This window comes from Archocentrus centrarchus, unplaced genomic scaffold (genome assembly GCF_007364275.1).
Source record: "Archocentrus centrarchus isolate MPI-CPG fArcCen1 unplaced genomic scaffold, fArcCen1 scaffold_30_ctg1, whole genome shotgun sequence".
NCBI lineage: Eukaryota > Metazoa > Chordata > Actinopteri > Cichliformes > Cichlidae > Archocentrus > Archocentrus centrarchus.
The window spans coordinates 3,222,518-3,244,016 of NW_022060259.1; the positions used below are offsets into that span (position 1 = coordinate 3,222,518).

Genomic DNA, 21,499 nt, shown 5'->3' on the forward strand with positions numbered 1-21,499 from the left:
TCAGAGTAGATTTTCCTGCTCCTTTTTCACCCACAAGTAAGATGGTTTTATTTTTCTTGCTATGATTTTTCTCACCAACAGTCATTCTGGTCAGAGTTCCAAACTCCTCTTTTTTTGGTCTCAGCTGGTAAAGAGTAGGAGATTCTGGACTATTAGCAATTTTGGAGATGATGTCCTTGTATTTGGATGAGACATCACTGATCCTGAGATGCAAAATTAGAAATCAGTTAAGTGTCACTTATTGTACCATAAGAAAATTATCTTGGTGTCTGCGTTAGACAGATACCTGTCACAGAAAATACATTATAATTACAGACCTTACTTGGAAGAAATCTGTAATACTGTGTTTTCAGTGTCAATTGTTTTGTTTCTTACAAGTAAACTAATTTTACTCAGATTGTGCTCCAAATGATTCAATCAGTCCATTCATGCTTCTTGTTGGAGGAGAAAAATAAGTTCCAATCATACATTGTAGTATGTATAAACATGTATAAGGAGAATAATTATATATGCATATATATATATATATATATATATATATATATATATATATATATATATATATATATATATATATATATATATATATATATATAATAATCCACATGTTCAAATCGTAATCCTAAGTGTATCGAATGATGTGAGATGTGTTATGATGTGCATTCCTTCCATGAATTAAAACACACAAAAAAGTCATGGTTAAAAAATATATTTTGATTTTTTTATGATCGCAGTTCATGGTGGAAAATGGTATTAAGTATGCATGATTGATACAATGGTAAAATATTCATAGCATTGCTGCATTAACAGTGTCTTATTAATTAATTATTTAATTTCTAAACAATTTAGAAAAAACAAACTGACACTGATTTTCTCACTAAAAACAGCAGGAAAAAGAAAGCAGTAATGGACAAACTAAATAAAATCTAACCTTCAAAAGACATGTTCCTCCAGTGCCTATTGTTTGAAGTTTATTGTGTGATTGGATATGGTGTTTATGGTGTTTCCACATGTGTTTTATGAAGCTCTGTGAAATATTCACTATTGCTTTTGAGAACTTCATGTTTGATTCATATTTACTATTTGTCTCTTTTTCTCTTCAACCCCCTTTGTTACTATGACCCATCCTAAACAACACTGCTCTTACATATGTGTAAGCAGTGTGCAAACTTTAACTTGACAAAAATTACCTAGCTTTTTTTTTTTTGTTTTGGACCTTTGTTTGTGAATCCTAACATACTGGCACATTTTATTAGAATTATTTGGCAAAAAATATATATGTAAAGCACACCAAACATTACAGAGCTGTTTTAATGAAAATCAACAGTGACTGTACCCTAATCCTGGTTTGACAAACACTCAACAGGAGCTGAGGTTGTGCTTGTGATTCCAGCTGAATGACCTGAATTGTCAGGTTTGTGGCTGTTGCAAGCGAGGCAGAGGACCCCAATGCAGGACTCATAAGGCGGGGAGCTTAATGATAACTTAAAGCTTTAACAGCAAATGTGGCATAGATATAACATGAACTTGAAAAGAACTATGAACTAAGAACGTGGCATGGAAATGTTAGGGATTATTTTTTACTCAATGAATGAAGGACAAATGTTTGAAATTAAACTCCAGCAAGTTAATTAATAAACAGTGGATCAACCAAATAATAAACAGTTAAACAATACATTAGACATAGAGCAACAGATAGAAAGTGCTGACTAACTTCTCTGTCTCAGTGCATCTTATCTTGAGGTTCAGCCACTGTACATACAATTAAAACATCGCCAACATCACCATGTTCTGTTATTAATCTGGACAAGATTGCTCTGTATTGATTAAATAGAACATCAGGAAGAAGATGTGTTTTATGACTCCACTGCTGATCAGAAAAATGAGGGTCATGAAAAACCAGCTTGAACAAGACTGAAAACCAGGCCAACCCACAGCAGCCAGATTGTTTATATATAGATAAGAGGCAGTATAAAGATGTTTGGTTAGACAGGAACTTAGGCTTGGGGAGAGAGAGAGAGCACACTCTTACTCTGAGTCCCCACATGCATGTGTGATTTCTTGTGATTCTTTAATACATTAAATGTCTTACTTTTTTAATTAAAGTGTTACAGGTGTTTTCCTTCACAGAAAACCTGTTTACCTGACAGATGGTGACCCCGACGTGATAAGGACTGATAACAGGTAATAACAGGGGATTTGTGAAGGAGGATGATTGGCAAAGGAGGACGAAGGGGAGTATTTTCTCCAGGACTCACCTTGGGACTTTAACTCCTTAAGACATTCTCAGGGGGTGCGTCATAAAAAAGGTAAGCAGAAACCTCTTGTTTTTAAATAACCAAATACTGCAAAATTTGATGCTGAAATTTTCTGTGAGTGAGGAGGAGGTAAGGTCTTGAGGGAACAAATTTTAGAGAATCTGTTAAATAAACTGTTGAAGTTTGCACATAATAAAGCTTCAGAAAAACAAAAAGGGGTTGACATTAATTAAAAACGAGTTAAAGAAACAAAATAAAGGGAGTGATAAGAGTTGATATGAGTGAAAAAGGATTGTGAGATGAAGGAAATGTAAAACTGCACTATAGCAATAGGCTATTGATCAAATTTATTTATTTATTAAAACCAAGAAGTGTGTGTGACTGGAAAAATTTCTATTGAATAGAAATAACTCCTAATATCCACAGCATGAAGTATGGTGTGTGAGAATTGGCTTTATACCATGAAAGATGACGAGCAGTGATGTTTTTGCAGTAAAGTCTAAAGAGTATTGTCTATTTTTTGAGTCGCTCCCTAAGTGGTGGCATGCTGGAACCATTGCAGATATCAATAGAGCTAATTTAAGTGTTTTAGCTGACCAGTGGCATGAAACTGGATTAAAGACTAGTAGCTGTAATCTCGCCATCAGTGGTGGTGTGCTAAAAGCATTCAAAACACATAATAGAGCTAATCTATATGTCGGGCTTGACCGGGAGCATGAGACTGGGTTAAAGACTTAAAAACAATGACTTGCTTGTAGAATAGACTCATGGCTGTTTTTTACATAAAATTGAACATAACCAATATTTTGGGCAACCTTTCATGGTATATGTTGGCAGACAATAAAAATTGTAACGAAAGTGTTATATGAATAAATTAGAGACTAAGAAATTTGCATAAAATTGTTAGTAAACATTGCAACAAAAAGTATGAATGAGGAGGCCTCTGTGTGTGTGTGTGTGTGTGTGTGTGTGTGTGTGTGTGTGTGTGTGTGTGTGTGTGTGTGTGTGTGTGTGTGTGTGTGTGTGTGTGTGACCTTGTTGGAGTATAAACACAGATTACAGAACTCAGTGGCTCAGAAAAATAATTTGAGAGCAACTCTGGTTTGTAAGGACTTGTGCTTTAAAACACATTTTAATCATACCATTGTTGTTTTTAGCTTAGTTTTAACTCAATGAATAAAATAACAAATGTTTAAAATTAAACTCCAATTAATTAATTAATAAACAGTGGATCAACCCAATAATAAACAATTAAATAATACATTAGACAGAGAGCAACTGATCAGAAAGTGCTGACTAACTTCTCTGTCTCAGTTCATCTTATCTTGAGATTTGGCCACAGTACGTACAATTAAAACATCACCAATGTCACCATGTTCTGTTATTACAGTTTTTCTCAATTGCCAAAAGACTAATCCCTGTGGTCTGAACCAAATGCTCAGTGTCTTGAATCCATTTATTGAAATGGTGTCCTTTTTGGCAGAACCATAAGCACTTTTCAACTAGTTAGACACAACTTGCAAACATATTTTCACTCACTAAAACACATTTTGCAGTGTGATGCACTTGGGTTGCATAATGGTAAGTACAGGTAGCAAAAATGAAACTCAGTGAAAGCACAGGTGTCTCACCTTAAACACAACAACTCAAAAATGATCACACATGGGGCTAATGATGTGAAGAAACCAATATAAGCTAGTACAAGGAGCCCTGGTCAATGAGGTTTCACTATAGACAGAAACAATCAGAGAGGAAGAGGAGTAGATACTGTATGCACTTTTGTTGTTGTAAAGTTTATATATATATATATATATATATATATATATATATATATATATATATATATATATATATATATATATATACACACACACACAGTGGCTTGCAAAAGTATTCATACCCCTTGAACTTTTCCATATTTTGTCACATTACAACCACAAACATAAATATATTTCTCTGGAATTTAATGTGAAGGACCAACACAAAGTGGTTACAATTGTGAAGTGGAAAGAAAATTATACATGATTCAAAACATTTTTTACAAATAAAAAACTGAAAAGTGCGGTGTGCAAAAGTATTATGTATTATGTTTGTGGCTGTAATGTGACAAAAGATGGAAAAGTTCAAGGGGTATGAATACTTTTGCAAGCCACTGTAGATGTGGGTAAAATAACACATAGGTGGAGTCACTCAGTCTGGATCTCAGCAGATCTTGTTTAAGTTCAGAACAGAGAAAATGTGCTCACACAAATGTGTGGAGCCAAAAAAGATGAACATTTGCTTTGCAAATCTTATCCAGCTGCTGGTGTTGTGCCAAAAAGTGATCTTTTGCCGAAAAGTGATTTCTGATGTTTCGATGTGTTTTTGATGTATAATGTCTCTGCTTATGTTGGTAAATAAACTGTAGTCAACATGATTTATAAAGGCCTTAGGAATAAAACAAACAAATGATCTGTGTTACTGTACTTTATATTCAACCTAATTCTTTTTGGCCACAAACTATCTTTATAGAGCTGTGATGTTATATTTGTTGCAACATCTGGTGCCCCCTTGGGCAGATCTCTGACAAAATGAGTTTTTACCCTGATAAATAAAGAACATATAAAAACCACTTTGCCCAAACTTGATTGCAGCTTTTATCCGTGTTCTTTCTCACTCAAAATGAATTAATATCATTCATGAGAGATATGACAGATTATAGGCCAAAAAGTCATTTACACCAGTTTAAATACAGCAAATACATTTTTTGGCAAATAACAAAAATCACTTTTTGGCATACCACCAGTAAAAAGGCATGTGAGCGACAGATGCTGGTGTCAGCTGTCACACTGAACCTCCGTTAGGTCCAGCTGCAGGTGAGGTGAAGCGACATCAGGGTCAACAGCAACATGTTGTTTTTGATAGCGGCAAAATCCAAAAACGGTTGTTGACTTCACCAGCAGTAACTGTTGTATACCACTTCAACCATGACCTTCTGTAGAGCTGGAAGTCTGTGGTGCGGGGCTCCATTTGTTACAAGTGTCTCTGGAAAAGTGCAGATGTGAAATCCGGACATATGAAGGGACCGCTGTATGTACACAGAACAGGGCATCATGGAGGATTTCACCTTTCCAGGCTATTTCAAAGAGTCTCCAAAACTCACCGAAGTCACCGGGAAAAGTTTCTAAATTTCTCTCTAGTCAGTTTTTTGGGGGAAAAAAAAGTCGCTAATCTAACACACTCCACAAGTTCAAGGGGTATGAATACTTTTGCAAGCCAGTGTATCTTTTAGTCTTTTTTTCCTCTGAGTTAAGTAGAGTCAGGGTCAGTTAGGTCAGAGAACAGACTGAAGGGGATGACCTGTTAGTGAGATAATTCACGACCTGCAGTGGGAAAAAAATGTCAACAACTGCAGCTTCACAAGTGTAGAGTGATCACAAGTCTGGAGCATTCACTGTCTCAAGTACACACTTTTAGTTTGTCTGTAACTATGTAACACTGTAACTATGACAAGTTAAAGTACGAGAAACTCCATGTTTGATGGGTTCAAAGAGATCATATGGTTGAGTTATAGCTTATCAGGTTTGTATTGCAATAATTGTTTAGAAAAAAACCAGTAAAAGTTAATTGTGTTATAATAAGGGGGTTAAACTTAAAAAGTTTGTAATTGATTTGTTTATTTCATTATTTATTGTTAAGAACTACATTTTAAAAGCATTATCAGTTATCTACAAAAGTGGTCTGAATCCGGTCATCTAAGATCGATTGCTTTTGTCTCCACCCACTAGCCAAGGGGAAATCACGGCATTTTCCTCATTCGAGTAAATGTTCTCAGTGAGGAAACATCAGGTCGTCACTTTTGTAATTACTTCTCCCCTTTAGGGGTGTAATATTTTGGAGGCAATATTTTGGGATTGTCCCTCAGATGTCTAGCTCCCACAACCTGGGGGCTGAATTCTGAGGCAACAGAATCCCCCACACAATTCAACCCAGGCAGACGAGGAAGGTGTTGCACTTCACGGAGATGTTTTCTTTGTCAGCAGGCAGGACTGAATTAGCATTGCATGCACTGGTTCCAGTGTGGAAGTGAAGAACATTTCCAAGCTGGGTGTAAAATCACATCAGACCATATAGAGAGAATCCTCCTGAGACCCGAGCTCCTGTTCACGATGCATTTTCAATTTCTCCTAGTTATTTGTGATTAGATGGACCTAAAATGTATATAAACTAAGATTCCTCTTTGAACAGGAAGTTGTATTTTGTTACGTGGTTCACTGCATGAAAAGTGGGGTTTTCGACAGTTTCTTGTATTTAATATTGCCGCGCGCCTTGAGCTTTAGGGCTCTCAGCAGGAGGCTTTGGCCAGAACAATAAACTGTAGGGAAACTGCCGTGGACTCTCTGTGTCAGTGCTCCCTCAGCTCCCCCCTCTCCTCAGGTCTAGGGCAGGCTCTCATATGTAAAGGAGGATTCTGTGAGTCATACAAATGCAAATCAAGTACTCACCAGTGGTCACCAGTACTCGCCAGTGGTCTACCCCTCCCAACAGTTGTAAGCAGCATATTTTTATTTTGAGATATATGTAATCAAATTTACATTATCATCTTTTAAGCCTTTTTCCATTACAACGTGACTACACATAAATTATACAGCGAAACATTCAAACAAGACTAAACTCAGAAGAAGTCATTCTATTTTATAAATTAGTATTATCTAGTTGGAAATATACTTTTGGACGTTTTCAGCTTTTGTCCCTTTTTCCAATAAGGCTGTGAGCTTCTGTCTGTGAGCTTCTGTCTGTGAGCCTTTGTCATGGAGTTTTTTGTGAACCCTGAACTTTAGTGGACTGAGGGAGATAAACAAAGGCTATAACTTGATTTTGGTGACACTACAAGCATTATTTTTATTGAAATTCAATTATTGATGCTTCAATCTTAAAAATGATCAATCAGTCTGTATTAGTTGGCTGTGTACCACAGACCTTCAAGGTGGCTGTAATTAAACCTCTACTTAAAAAGCCATCACTGACCCAGCTGTCTTAGCTAATTATAGGCCAATCTCCAACCTTCCTTTTCTCTCAAAGATTCTTGAAAGAGTAGTTGTAAAACAGCTAACTGATCATCTGCAGAGGAACGGTTTATTTGAAGAGTTTCAGTCAGGTTTCAGAATTCATCACAGTACAGAAACAGCATTAGTGAAGGTTACAAATGATCTTCTTAGAGCCTCTGACAGTGGACTCATCTCTGTTCTTGTCCTGTTGGACCTCAGTGCAGCTTTTGATACTGTTGACCATAACATTTTATTACAGAGATTAGAGCACACTATAGGTATTAAAGGTACTGCACTGCAGTGGTTTGAATCATATTTATCTCATAGACTCCAATTTGTTCATGTAAATGGGGAGTCTTCTTCACACACTAAGGTTAATTATGGAGTTCCACAGGGTTCTGTGCTAGGACCAATTTTATTTACATTATACATGCTTCCCTTAGGCAGTATTATTAGAAAGCACTGCATCAATTTTCATTGTTATGCAGATGATACTCAGCTTTACCTATCAATGAAGCCAGATGACACACATCAATTAATTAAACTGCAGGAATGTCTTAAAGACATTAAGGCCTGGATGACCTCTAATTTCCTGCTTCTAAATTCAGATAAAACTGAAGTTCTTGTTCTCGGCCCCACAAATCTTAGAAACATGGTGTCTAAGCAGATACTTACTCTGGATGGCATTACTTTGGCCTCCAGTAACACTGTGAGAAATCTTGGAGTCATTTTTGACCAGGATATGTCCTTCAATGCACATATTAAACAAATATGTATGACCGCTTTTTTGCATTTGCGCAATATTTCTAAAATTAGAAACATCCTTTCTCAGAGTGATGCTGAAAAGCTCATTCATGCATTTATTACTTCTAGGCTGGATTATTGTAATTCATTATTATCAGGCTGTCCTAAAAGCTCCCTGAAAAGCCTTCAGCTGATCCAAAATGCTGCAGCTAGAGTACTGACAGGGACTAGAAAGAGAGAGCAGATTTCTCCCATATTGGCTTCTCTTCATTGGCTCCCTGTTAAATCTAGAATAGAATTTAAAATTCTTCTCCTCACATACAAGGTCTTGAATAATCAGGCCCCATCTTATCTCAAAGACCTCATAGTACCATATCACCCCAACAGAGCACTTCGCTCTCAGACTGCTGGCTTACTTGTGGTTCCTAGGATACTTAAGAGTAGAATGGGAGGCAGAGCCTTCAGCTTTCAGGCGCCTCTTCTGTGGAACCAGCTCCCAGCTTGGATTCGGGAGACAGACACCCTCTCTATTTTTAAGATTAGGCTTAAAACTTTCCTTTATGATCAAGCTTATAGTTAGGGCTGGATCAGGTGACCCTGAACCATCCCTTAGTTATGCTGCTATAGGCCTAGGCTGCTGGGGGGTTCACATAATGCACTGTTTCTCATTCACCTTATTTACTTTGTTTATACTCCACTCTGCATTTAATCATTAATTGATATTAATCTCTGGCTCTCTTCCACAGCATGTCTTTCTCTCCCCTCAGCCCAACCGGTCGCGGCAGATGACTGCCCCTCCCTGAGCCTGGTTCTGCTGGAGGTTTCTTCCTGTTAAAAGGGAGTTTTTCCTTTCCACTGTCGCCAAGTGCTTGCTCATAGGGGGTCGTTTTGACTGTTGGGTTTTCTCTGTATTATTGTAGGGTCTTTACCCACAATACAAAGCGCCTTGAGGCAACAGTTTGTTGTGATTTGGCGCTATATAAATAAAATTGAATTGAATTGAATTGAATTGAATTGAATTGTGTGTGTGTGTGTGTGCGTGTGTGTGTGTGTGTGTGTGTGTGTGTGTGTGTGTGTATGTGCATATTGCTTTGTAAATAAAAAAGAAATTCAAACTTGTGCCTCACAATTTGTTTCTCTTAATTGAATTCCTTTTAGTTGAGGTTATTAGCATGGCATGAATACAACATAACATACAAGGTATATCACAGAAATAATAATTAAAAATAATTTTTATTACCGGGTTATTATTTATTAGGGAGGGGCTTACCCAGGCCTGTCTTTATAAAGGCCAATGGGGGACAGATCTACCAGCCAATCACATGTGAGTGCTGAATTGTGATGGCACTTTTTTCATCCAATGACAGAGAAGCCACGTGGGTCTGTTACCGCTGCTTCGGCTTGCAGCGCTGCTACTCATATGTAAAGTAGTAAACGCCTGCCGGCTCCCCCGTACCTTTACCCCCCGCTGCTTCTGGTGGTACGTAAATGACCATATCCGTCTCAGGCGAACGAAAATGCGCTGCCCCGTATGCTGACGAAAGCTGCCGTTTACTAGCGGCGCCCGCGTCAGTATACGGAGACGAATATGCTTCTTTTCGTGCAGTGGTTGTTACATACTTTTGTGAGAAAAAAAAGATGTCCTCAGATGTGGACACTGGGATTAACAAAGTATAAAAAATTCTATTGAGCAGAATGAAGTATAAGGTGCAGTAATGCCAAAATGTTGGCATTTTGGTCCTAGCACAGAACCCTGTGGAACTCCATAATTAACCTTAGTGTGTGAAGAAGACTCCCCATTTACGTCTGTGTAGATTCTCAGTTATCCAGGTCATAGTAGTCTCTGGAGCTTGAAAAAGGCGACTGGACTTCTTTTTGTTTCTTGAAGACGTTTCACCTCTCATCCGAAAGGCTTCTTCAGTTCTCAACCAAATGGTGGAGAGACCCAGGTATTTAAACCCCTGTGGGCGTAGTCCCCTGGAGGTGGTTATGACCCTCTATTGAACATGTGCTTGAACACATGTGCCCAGGTGTGAAGGGGGCGTGGGTCATATTTAATCAGTGGTTTCAGTTGAAACCAACTTAGGACTCCGCTCCATTGTTTCCTGTGGCCTATTGAGGTCACTGGAACAAAGGTGTGAATGGGGGTTGAGACGTCTGGGAAGGGAGCTCAGGACAGCACTGTAAGCGGGGGAAAGTTGGTGACGTAATCCACCTCCTCTGTTCAATGATGGTCCACTGTGAACAACCATCATTGAACAGAGGAGGTGGATTACGTCACCAACTTTCCCCCGCTTACAGTGCTGTCCTGAGCTCCCTTCCCAGACGTCTCAACCCCCATTCACACCTTTGTTCCAGTGACCTCAATAGGCCACAGGAAACAATGGAGCGGAGTCCTAAGTTGGTTTCAACTGAAACCACTGATTAAATATGACCCACGCCCCCTTCACACCTGGGCACATGTGTTCAAGCACATGTTCAATAGAGGGTCATAACCACCTCCAGGGGACTACGCCCACAGGGGTTTAAATACCTGGGTCTCTCCACCATTTGGTTGAGAACTGAAGAAGCCTTTCGGATGAGAGGTGAAACGTCTTCAAGAAACAAAAAGAAGTCCAGTCGCCTTTTTCAAGCTCCAGAGACTCCCCATTTACATGAACAAATTGGAATCTATGAGATAAATATGATTCAAACCACTGCAGAGCAGTACCTTTAATACCTATTGTAATAAAGGGTTATTGTAGATGTAGGGCAGGTTCGTGGGTAAGACCGGACCAGGATGAGGTATCGGTTAGGATACAGGAAGAATGAGGAGAGATGGATCTTCTGTTACTGGCTTGCCACCCAGTAGCTTTAATGATGTCTGAGTAATCAGTTTCTGGAATAACAAACAACGTAATCAATTACTGCTATTCTAACAGGAGAGAATGTAACTAAGTTGTCTCTAAATAGCATACATGTTTGGGTTCTACAATCTCCATAGAGTACCCGTTTAACCGCATATACAGGTATACATAAATACACACACACACACGCGTGCGCTTACCTATGTATCAATAAGAGGACGTATCGGCCAGTAGCTTACGTAACATGCCCCGAACGTAGTTTAACACAAACAACTGAATTAACACCATAATCACAATAATATTCATGCATGCCCCATCCCATGGAGATACAATTCCTCCCTCCCGGTCGGTAATGTCCCAGCGCATGTGCTGAACATGGATTAACAGAAGTCAGTCTGAACATTGCGCTGAACCCGGAAATGGGTCGCGCTGCGTGCGCTGAATAGAGTTATGAGTAGAACTTAATAACTCAAAGGACACTTACTTCTTGTCATTCACTTAGCTCTCAGAACATCCAGAAGGGGGGAAACACGCAGTCTATATGGCTCGGGCGATCGCACAGGGTTCGGTGTGGTGTGGTCGCCATTACACCCTCTCGCAGTTCTCTCTCTCTCTCACCTGATACGCTAAGGGCGATCATGCAACGTCGGACAGGCTAGCTGCAAGATTTAAAGGGCCTGTACAGTTTCGGACCAGACCTTTCATACACCTATAGTATGCTCTAATCTCTGTAATAAAATGTTATGGTCAACAGTATCAAAGCTGCACTGAGGTCCAACAGGACAAGAACAGAGATGAGTCCACTGTCAGAGGCTCTAAGAAGATCATTGGTAACCTTCACTAATGCTGTTTCTGTACTGTGATGAATTCTGAAACCTGACTGAAACTCTTCAAATAAACCGTTCCTCTGCAGATGATCAGTTAGCTGTTTTACAACTACTCTTTCAAGAATCTTTGAGAGAAAAGGAAGGTTGGAGATTGGCCTATAATTAGCTAAGACAGCTGGGTCAAGTGATGGCTTTTTAAGCAGAGGTTTAATTACAGCCACCTTGAAGGTCTGTGGTACATAGCCAACTAATAAAGACTGATTGATCATTTTTAAGACTGACGCATCAATAATTGGAAAGACTTCTTTGAACAGTCTAGTAGGAATGGGATCTAACAAACATGTTGCTGGTTTGGAGGAAGTAACTATTGAAGTTAACTCTGAAAGATCAACTGGAGCAAAAGAGTCAAAACAAATACCAGCAGTGCTGAAAGCAGCCGAACATGAAGAATAATCTTTGAGATGGTTATGAATAATTTTTTCTCTAATGTCTAAAATTTTATTTGTAAAGAAATCCATGAAGTCACTACTAGTTAACGTGAAAGGAATACTCGGCTCTACAGAGCTCTGACTCTTTGTCAGCCTGGCTACAGTGCTGAAAACAAACCTGGGGTTGTTCTTATTTTCTTCAATTAATGATGAATAGTAAGATGTCCTAGCTTTACGGAGGGCTGTTTTATAGAGCAACAAACTCTTTTTCCAGGCTAAATGAGCATCTTCTAATTTAGTGAGACGCCATTCCCTCTCCAGCTTTCGGGTTATCTGCTTTAAGCTGTGCGTTTGTGAATTATACCACGGAGTCAGGCACTTCTGATTTGAAGCTTTCCTTTTCAGAGGAGCCACAGTATCCAAAGTCATACGCAGTGAGGATGTAAAACTATTGACGAGATAATCGACCTCACTGGGAGCAGAGTTTAGGTAGCTGCTCTGCACTGTGTTGGCACTGAAGAGCATAACAATGAAGGAATTAGATCCTTAAACTTAGTTACAGCACTTTCACAAAGACTTCTACTGTAATAAACTTATTCCCCACTGTTAAATGTAAATGTTATTATGAAATGATCAGACAGGAGGGGGCTTTCAGGGAATACTGTTAAGTCTTCAGTTTCTATGCCATATGTTAGGACAAGATCCAGAGTATGATTAAAGTGGTGGGTGGGCTCCTTTACATTTTGAGAGAAGCCAATTGAATCTAACAATAGATTAAATGCAGTGTTGAGGCTGTCATTCTCAGCATCTACATGGATGTTAAAATCACCCACTATAATTATTTTATCTGAACTGAGCACTAAATCAGATAAAAAGTCTGAGAAATCAGACAGAAACTCTGAGTAAGGACCAGGTGGACGATAGATAATAACAAATAAAACAGGTTTTTGATTTTCCCAATTAGGATGGACAAGACTAAGAGTCAGGCTTTCAAAAGAATGAAAACTTTGTCTGGGTCTTTGATTAATTAATAAGCTGGAATTGAAGATTGCAGCTAATCCTCCTCCTCGACCTGTGCTTCGAGCATTCTGACAGTTACTGTGACTCGGGGGTGTTGATTCATTTAAACTAACATATTCATCCTGCTGTAACCAGGTTTCTGTAAGGCAGAATAAATCAATACGTTGATCAATTATTAAATCATTTACTAATAGGGACTTGGAAGAGAGAGACCTAATGTTTAACAATCCACATTTAATTGTTTTATTCTTTGGTGCAGTTGATGAAGCTGTATTATTTATTGTTTTTGAATTTTTATGCTTAAATAGCTTTTTGCTGATTTTAGCTTTGGTTTTTGGTGGTCTGGGAGCAGGCACCGACTCTATGGGGATGGGGTTTTGGGGGGATGGCAGGAGGAGAGAAGCTGCAGAGAGGCGTGTAAGACTGCAACTCTGCTTCCTGGTCTCAACCCTGGGTAGTCAGGTTTTAGGGTTAATAAATTTGGCCAGATTTCTAGAAATGAGAGCTGCTCCATCCAAAGTGGGATGGATGCCATCTCTCCTAACAAGACCAGGTTTTCCCCAGAAACTTTGCCAATTATCTATGAAGCCCACGTCATTTTTTGGACACCACTCAGACAGCCAGCGATTCAAGGAGAACATGCGGCTAAACATGTGGCTCCTGGTCTGATTGGGGAGGGGCCCAGAGAAAACTACAGAGTCCGACATCGTTTTTGCAAAGTTACACACCGAGTCAATATTAATTTTAGTGACCTCCGATTGGCGTAACCGGGTGTCATTACTGCCGACGTGAATAACGATCTTACCAAATCTACGATTAGCTTTAGCCAGCAGTTTCAAATTTCCATGAATGTCGCCTGCTCTGGCCCCTGGAAGACATTTGACTATGGTCGCCGGTGTCTCTAGCTTCACGTTTCTCAAAACAGAGTCGCCAATAACCAGAGTTTGTTCCTCGGCGGGTGTGTCGCCGAGTGGAGAAAAACGGTTAGAGACGTGAACAGGTTGGTGGTGTACCCGGGGCTTCTGCTTAGGACTACGCTTCCTCCTCACCGTCACCCAGCCGGCCTGTTTTCCCTGCTGCTCGGGATCTGCTGGGGGGGAGCTAACGGCGGCTATGCTACCATGGTCCGCACCCGCTACAGGGGCCTGGCTAGATACAGGATTTTCCAGGGTGCGGAGCCGAGTCTCCAGTTCAGAAAGCCTGGCCTCCAGAGCACAAGTTTACTGGGCGCGCACCCAAACACACAATCATAACAGCCCAGAGTGAGGAGGCAGCGCAAGAATGAACTCCAGTAAGTGGGGAAAATATAGAAAAAAAAATAAAGTGTGAGAAAGAGAGCGCACTTACAGAATGGATCCGAGCTCTGATGGGAGACAGTGGCGTTAAAAGTGGGTGTGCACTATATGCAGTGCATAGGGGCGCCGCACAAGAGAGGGCGGGCGCCCACCAAAACGATGTGACGAAATTATAATTTCTAGTCGTATTTTCTCTATTTAACAGCTGTGCATATGAAATGATGAGTAACAGAGGAACGGCGCTGATTCGGCACCCCTGTGCTCCTTCACACACCCCCCCCCCCCCCCCCCCCCCCCCCCCCCCCCCCCCCCAAAAAAAAAAAAATTGTGTCCGCATACACCTCTGAAAGTAGCTGCGGTCCTAAAGGGAGACATACCAAAGGCATTCCCCAGATTTTGCAAGTGTGAAATATGTGCTCACCATGCTGGTTTAGTTCAACATGCTGATACAGAGAAGCACACACACAAAACTGTGCACCCTTCTCTTCTATGAGGCTAAGAACCATGGGTTTGACTGCTCCAAAACACAATGAGACAAAACAAAGAAGTGAGCTATACTACTATAGAGATATACTGTTTAAAAGCAGCCTCAGGTTTACACAGTGTTGTGGGTTGCCAGTTGGGCTTCTTTTGGGCTTGTTTTCATAGAGCTGGTTGCTTGTTTCTGTCACGAAATCTGGCAACACTGGTATAGTCTCTTATGGTACTTTCCCACCGCTGAGGAGCCGGTTTGCGTGCCAGTGCTCATGCTGTTCCCAGTAAACCGGCGAAAAGCTTAAGAACGGGCCTGCATTCCCACCGTGTTTCTGTGAACCGCTCCTTTCATATGAATGTGGGCGGGTCCTCGTCTGGACACGGAAGCCGAAGAGTGCAAACGTGGGAGAACAGGCTCCCCTGTCTTGTGCTGTGAACACATTTCACGGTCCAAAAATAATCTACTGCAGCATCTGTGTGCAGCACAGAGGGAAACAGACAAAAAATATGAGCAAGATGACAAGTACGCATTTTGTGTCCTTTTATCTGTGATATGAACTGATACAAAGCAGCAAGTTCACCGGAACCCCGGCGGTGGAAAAGCGGCCTGTGTGTGTGTGTGTGTGTAATGTTTATTGTAGTCGTGTGTGTGTGTGTGAGAGATATTTATTGTCTTTTGTATGCGTGTGGGGGTGTGTGTGTTTGGGTCGTGTTTGTCTGTGGTGTGGGCGGTAGGTGCTGGCCTTGAGCACGGTGGTGCCCTGGGGGTGTGGCCACTTCAGGACATGGACCTGTCTTCCCCGCACTGCAGTTGGGTGTAGGAAACTGGGGTGTTTAGTGAGTCACTAGTTAGCTGGCTCTCTCCCTCCCTCTCAGTCATATATATCCTGATCCTTCCCCTCCTCCCACTCAGTCAAACATCACATCACAAACACGTAGGGTCTTGAGGGAGGGGGGCTCGTACTGCAGTGAGTAGGGCCACTTCTTCGGCTCTGCTCGCTATGCTGCGTGATGTCCCACTGCCTTTTCCTTCTTTAGAATGCTGATATTTAGTCTCCACAGTGTATTTTTGGGTCTATTATTCAGGTGTATACATTAAGTTCCTGTTGAGCAATCCTGTACCCTATCTATCTGTAATGTTATATGAGGTTTATTTTAATGATGATTCAACAAAACTTTTTATCCCTCATTATCAATGTTTTATGATAAAAACTGTCCATTAGGAAAATTCACATGAAAGTCATCATATGTGGATAAGCCATGGATCACAATGGATATTCAATTCAATTCAATTCAATTCAATTTTATTTATATAGCGCCAAATCACAACAAACAGTCGCCTCAAGTGACTGCATGATCATAGTGAATGCATGTAGAAATAAACATTTGCAGTAACACTTTATAATACCTACACACTATATAAGCATGAGTAGGATATTCATTACATTTAATTTGTCATTTATAAAGCATTACTCCTTAGCATGTCATTTATAAACATAGAAAGTCTCACATAATATTGTTTAGTATGACTATTGCACATTTGTATTTAAAATTATAATGATAACAGTTAAAAATTGATCCAGTTACTCAACTCAAAATGTAATTCTTTAGCTGATCTCCACAGCCATCCATTTTCTTCCACTTAATCACTTATCTCCCACTTAAATGGGGGGCCCAGGTCCATGACAGGATTAATGTGAAGTAATTGTGATCAGGAATTAAATGTCTGGTTCACTATTAGTGCAACAGATAACTGAAAGAATCTTTCAAAAGAGGAAATTGACCTCAGAATGTGCATGTTTGTCTCTCTGGAGCCATTAAGTTGAAAAGAACACTTTGCCACTTGAGTTTTCAACATTTCCTAATTCACACCATTTCCATGTAAGAAAACAGCTGTTTCAACACAGATTTTTAACCACTGGATAAATTTCAGAGGGTTTGCTTTTGATATATGATTTTGACTGTAAGTAATTAAGTCAAATTTAGAAGCCTCTTTGTTTCAAATAAAAGATAAATACTATAAAAAGTCCATAGGCGTAGGAACCGGGGTCGGGGGGTGGGGGGCATGTCCACCCGAATATTGGAGACAGGCACTTTTGTCCCACCCAAAAGTTACACCGCGGAGAAGAAAAATACTTGATTTTGAAATCTTTAACTCACCTGCTTTTATTTTGAAGGCGCAACATAGTGTCATGTCACTGCGCTACCTCCGCCTTCCTCTGAAGGGAGTGTTTGGGAGGCGGCGACAGCGGCAGGAATCAGAAGCTCTTTTGAATGAGGTAAAACAGTCTGTTGGGAATGTTGCCCTGAATATGGCTTGTTTATAACTTCTTGTTGTCAGTTTACTTTCATATATAGGACAAAGTTGACTTACTGGACAAGAAGTTAATTTGTCAGCAGTTTGTTGCTGCAAATGAGAGGCGGAAAAAACCATTTAGGCTCTTTTGCCCAGGCCAATGTTTTTTAACCCTTTGTGTGCTCCGGCACCTGTTTGGCCAATTATTAAATGCAGGGCGGCAAAGTGCAACAGCACACTGTGATGTCAGTGTGCTGTTGTCTATTAAATGTGAGAGGTATCACTGTTATTATTTCTGTTGGTTATTAATATTTTATTGATATTTATTTTTTGTTTTTGTTGGCCAAACAGAGTTTCAAACTGAATAGGCATATTTTAATAGCTGTTTTTTTACTTAAGGTTGAGATTAATATGTGAATAATTCGTTCTTTACATTATCTGTTAGGGTTCTTTCATGTCAGAACGTTGTTTAATTAAAGAACCAGTTCTGTTGCCAGTCAACCTACATAAATGCATTTTTGACCAGTATTAAATGTTTTGACCAATAAAACATATCAAACTTTGCACTTTTGTGCGCTACTAAATTATTTTTGTGCTACTAAAATATTTAGCTTGCTAGTACCAGTGCGGCCACCTGATAAAGTAAGCGTACAGCCCTGGAATGACATGATCATTATGCTTCATAAAAGACTCAAACCATTTTGTTTGGTGGTTTGTCCACATCTTATGATTATAAAACATATACATATGTAAATTATACATGCAATAATATAGGTGTACACAACACTGTTTTTCCAAGAAACATCTGAATAAGAAGAAAGTAAAAGATCAAATAGCATTTTTTATGCTTTGCTTATAGTATCTAATCATCTGTCAGGTTTCCGATATGTGTCCCCCCAATAGTAAACTCGTTCCTACACCCTTGCCTAAGTCAAAGTCACACAAATTGGATTTTCACTCTAGTTAGGACGCAATTGTTCCTAACATTAATTCCAATAAAATCATCACCTAAATCAGATCATACAAGTTGGATTTCAGCCTACCTCTAATAATAACTCTGGTCCCATTGTAATACATTGTAATAAATGTGATCATAAAAGTCATATGATTTTAGCGCTAAAGCCCTCTTCAGCTCCCATCCGCCCACTTCCAATATGTAGATCTACACAAACACCATGCATTGGGTCGTTTGTGTACAACTACACATACTAACAATGCGTGGAAATTGCTTGAGTGTCTATACAGTCACGTGATGTCTGGATTGGCTGCACTGGGCAAATCAGTTTATTTCACCGGAGATGATCACGGCAAGCACAAGAGTCAATTGTAAGCTACAAACTCACACTTATGAGCAGAAATACGAGATTATAAAAATTGCATAAGCAAATCCAGAGATGAAGCAGAAACACATTGCGGCAAAATTCAATATTAGACCCCCAACTAGACTAGTTTATTTGTTAATTTGTGTAATATTTGCATACTTTGTATACTTAAGATTTTTAAATACAAAATTGAGAGTCTTTCTTTTTCTTTCTTTCTTAACTGCCTAACACAAAGAGACACATAACCACTCGCATCAAAAACACAGCCTGACAAACATGTCTTTGGAGAGGTTCAAATATTCAACCTTCTTACTCTAATATGTTCTGCCCTCTCCTACTTTAGTTCATGGAAAAGGTACTGCAGTGGTTGACTCTATTACTAGAGTCACTGAAAAAATCCAAGTCGAGTTTATTTTATCTAAAAAAGGTTTATTGCTTTGTCAGCACCATCTTGAAAAAGCCAATAACTTGAGATTTTCAAAAGGCTAAGGCTTGAACAAAAATATACAGTGATCCCTCACCTATTTCGGGTTTTACATTCTAGAGAACCCCGCGATAGGTGAAAATCTGCGATGTAGTGGCATTACATTTGTTTCATTATTTTTTTATATTTTAAGTCTTTATAAACCCTTTGCACACTCCAATAAAGCTTTCTCATTCTCTTACTATAACTTGAATTATGATGAATTATGTAGCTGTGCAGCACTGGTGGTGATGAAGGTGGTGCAGTATCTTCACCCTGAGCCTTAACTTGTTTTTCCACTAAAGGCGTAGGTGTAACTTATCTCTTCATCCGAGTTAGGAACATAATTATGGGGTGTTACAGAAATACCTATACTGCAAAATCGCATTATATAGCAAAAACTCCTCAGTACAGAATTAGATATTATTAAAATGTTTTTTTCTAAACAACATGAAGTGAACAAGTGAACTTTTTTTTTTGCCCCATTATTAAAAATAACTGGAATTTTCCTTCAGAATGATGAAAATGACACAAACCTGTATGTGCACGCTTTTACTTTTTTTTTTTTAATAAAAACTAATAAACTAATAAAGATGCTGTTGTTTTGGTGAATCCTTGTATTAAACTGTTATACTTATCTTTAAGAGGCCACCCAGCCAGACTCTTAAGCTACTCAAACAAAAAATAATAATCTTTAAAAACCATCGTGCTTAGCTGTTGTTAAAACAGTGATATCTGCTACTTTTATCACTTGTATCTTAAAGAACACTGTGATTTTTTAAAAAAAAGAAGTCTAGGTACGTGTATCCAGTAAGGAACATTTCCCTGGAATGTTTCATTTAAAATGAATTAAAAAAGAAATGTAATTAATTTAAACAATCTGTCAAAATATTTTTTAATATTATTATTAATCACTGCTTTTGGTTTTGTTTCTGGTAAATTTTTTGGCATGCAATTGAACAGACCTTAATGAGCCACAGTCTTTTAAATGCCAGGAAGGTAACAGTATGTCACAGATCAAATGTCAAACACTGGAAAAAAAAAAAAAAAAAGACATAAAATCCTTTTACTAGAAATAAGACTAACAAACAATCAAACAAACAAACAAGAAAATAAATAAATAAAAAGGTTTGGGGATCATTTTTAAACTTGGTGAAAGATTTGGAAACATCAGAAACTTAGTCTAATGACTTATTATGGTAAATTATGCAGTGCTTTGTTCTGTGTTTTGAATAAACACAAAACAACAAAAATTAAATAAGAAGTGTTTTGATATGGATCACAGTGTTGGCAGATATTGTTTTTCCTGTTTGTTTCCTTTTCTATTCTGTTTTAATCGTTGTCATTGTTTGTTTTTTCTAATATTAATAAAATGTTACTGCAAAAAAAATCACATGCTTTGACACTGCTTTTTTTTAAAAAACAAAAAAACAAATTGTATGCATGAGCTTAAACCATGCATTAAAACATAAAGCTCGCCTTTTGTTGTATCTAAACTGTCCTTGTACTTACGTAGCCATGGTGTCTGCTGAGATCCCAGTGTAAGGTTTCAAAGCAGTCTGGTTTCTGGATTACAATGACAAAAATATTAAATAAAGGGTCCTAAATATGTTTAAACTATTACAAAAGGTATATTTAAAAACAAATGCAATACATGTACTCAGAAACCCTCCTAAAAAAAAGCAAACTGCTGCTCCTTTGATAAATCTTGGCATTCACACTGATTTAGTAAATGATTAGAAGAATAAATACAATAAGGTTATACATTTTTGGTGAGAGAATTTTCTGTTTTAAATTTTAATCTACTGGCCTAAGCATCTACAATGATCTTACCAGTGTTGTTAGTGTTAGGAAGCTCTGCGATGAAGGTGGAATGAGCAAAGAAGACACAAGGTTCAGCAGTTTTTTTTTATATATACCCCACCAGAGGAGGAGGGGGCATAACATCATGTGATTTCTTATAAAACACAGTCTTTGGAGGAAGTCAGACCAAATGCCTCAACCCCACCCCCGGTCCTTTACAGAGTGACTATGCAGCTTTGTCTTTCAGTTTCAGTTTGACATTCAGTTATGTCTTCATGGTTTAAAATTGTTTTGTTTTATTTCTTTAGTTTCATTTTTTTACTTATTGTACTTATTCATGTCACCACGTGTGCGTGTCAGTGAAGAAATTGTTGAGAATCACTTGTTTTGTATTTTGTGAAACATCAAAGTCGGAGCTGGAATCTCATGCAAACCTTTTTTTCTGCTGTTTGTAAGCTATGTTCAGACTTAATAGTTAAATAATAAAACTAACGTGTTGGTGGAATCCTGTGCGGGGCTGCTAATCCTGACACACTGATACAAAATCAGAAACTGAACAGATAATAAATCAGAACTATAAGCAGAACTCATACTGGTGACAGACGCTGTCACTTGGTGTTGGCTCTCACTGCAGTACTGTATCACTTCCTGTTTCTGTTTTGGAGCACAGTGGTGTTTTGCTGTCTGTTAGCTGCA

The 21,499-nt window shown here is 38.8% G+C and overlaps 1 long non-coding RNA gene across 1 annotated transcript; it reads right to left on the minus strand.

Annotated features, from left to right (window-relative positions):
- Positions 1-6: 6 nt before the first annotated feature.
- On the minus strand, positions 7-20,873 carry LOC115776318 (uncharacterized). The gene is made up of 3 exons (XR_004019443.1): positions 20,834-20,873; positions 20,513-20,566; positions 7-203 (listed from the first exon to the last, which is right to left on the minus strand). It is a non-coding gene; the product is annotated as an uncharacterized LOC115776318 (long non-coding RNA).
- Between the last annotated feature and the right edge of the window lie 626 nt (positions 20,874-21,499).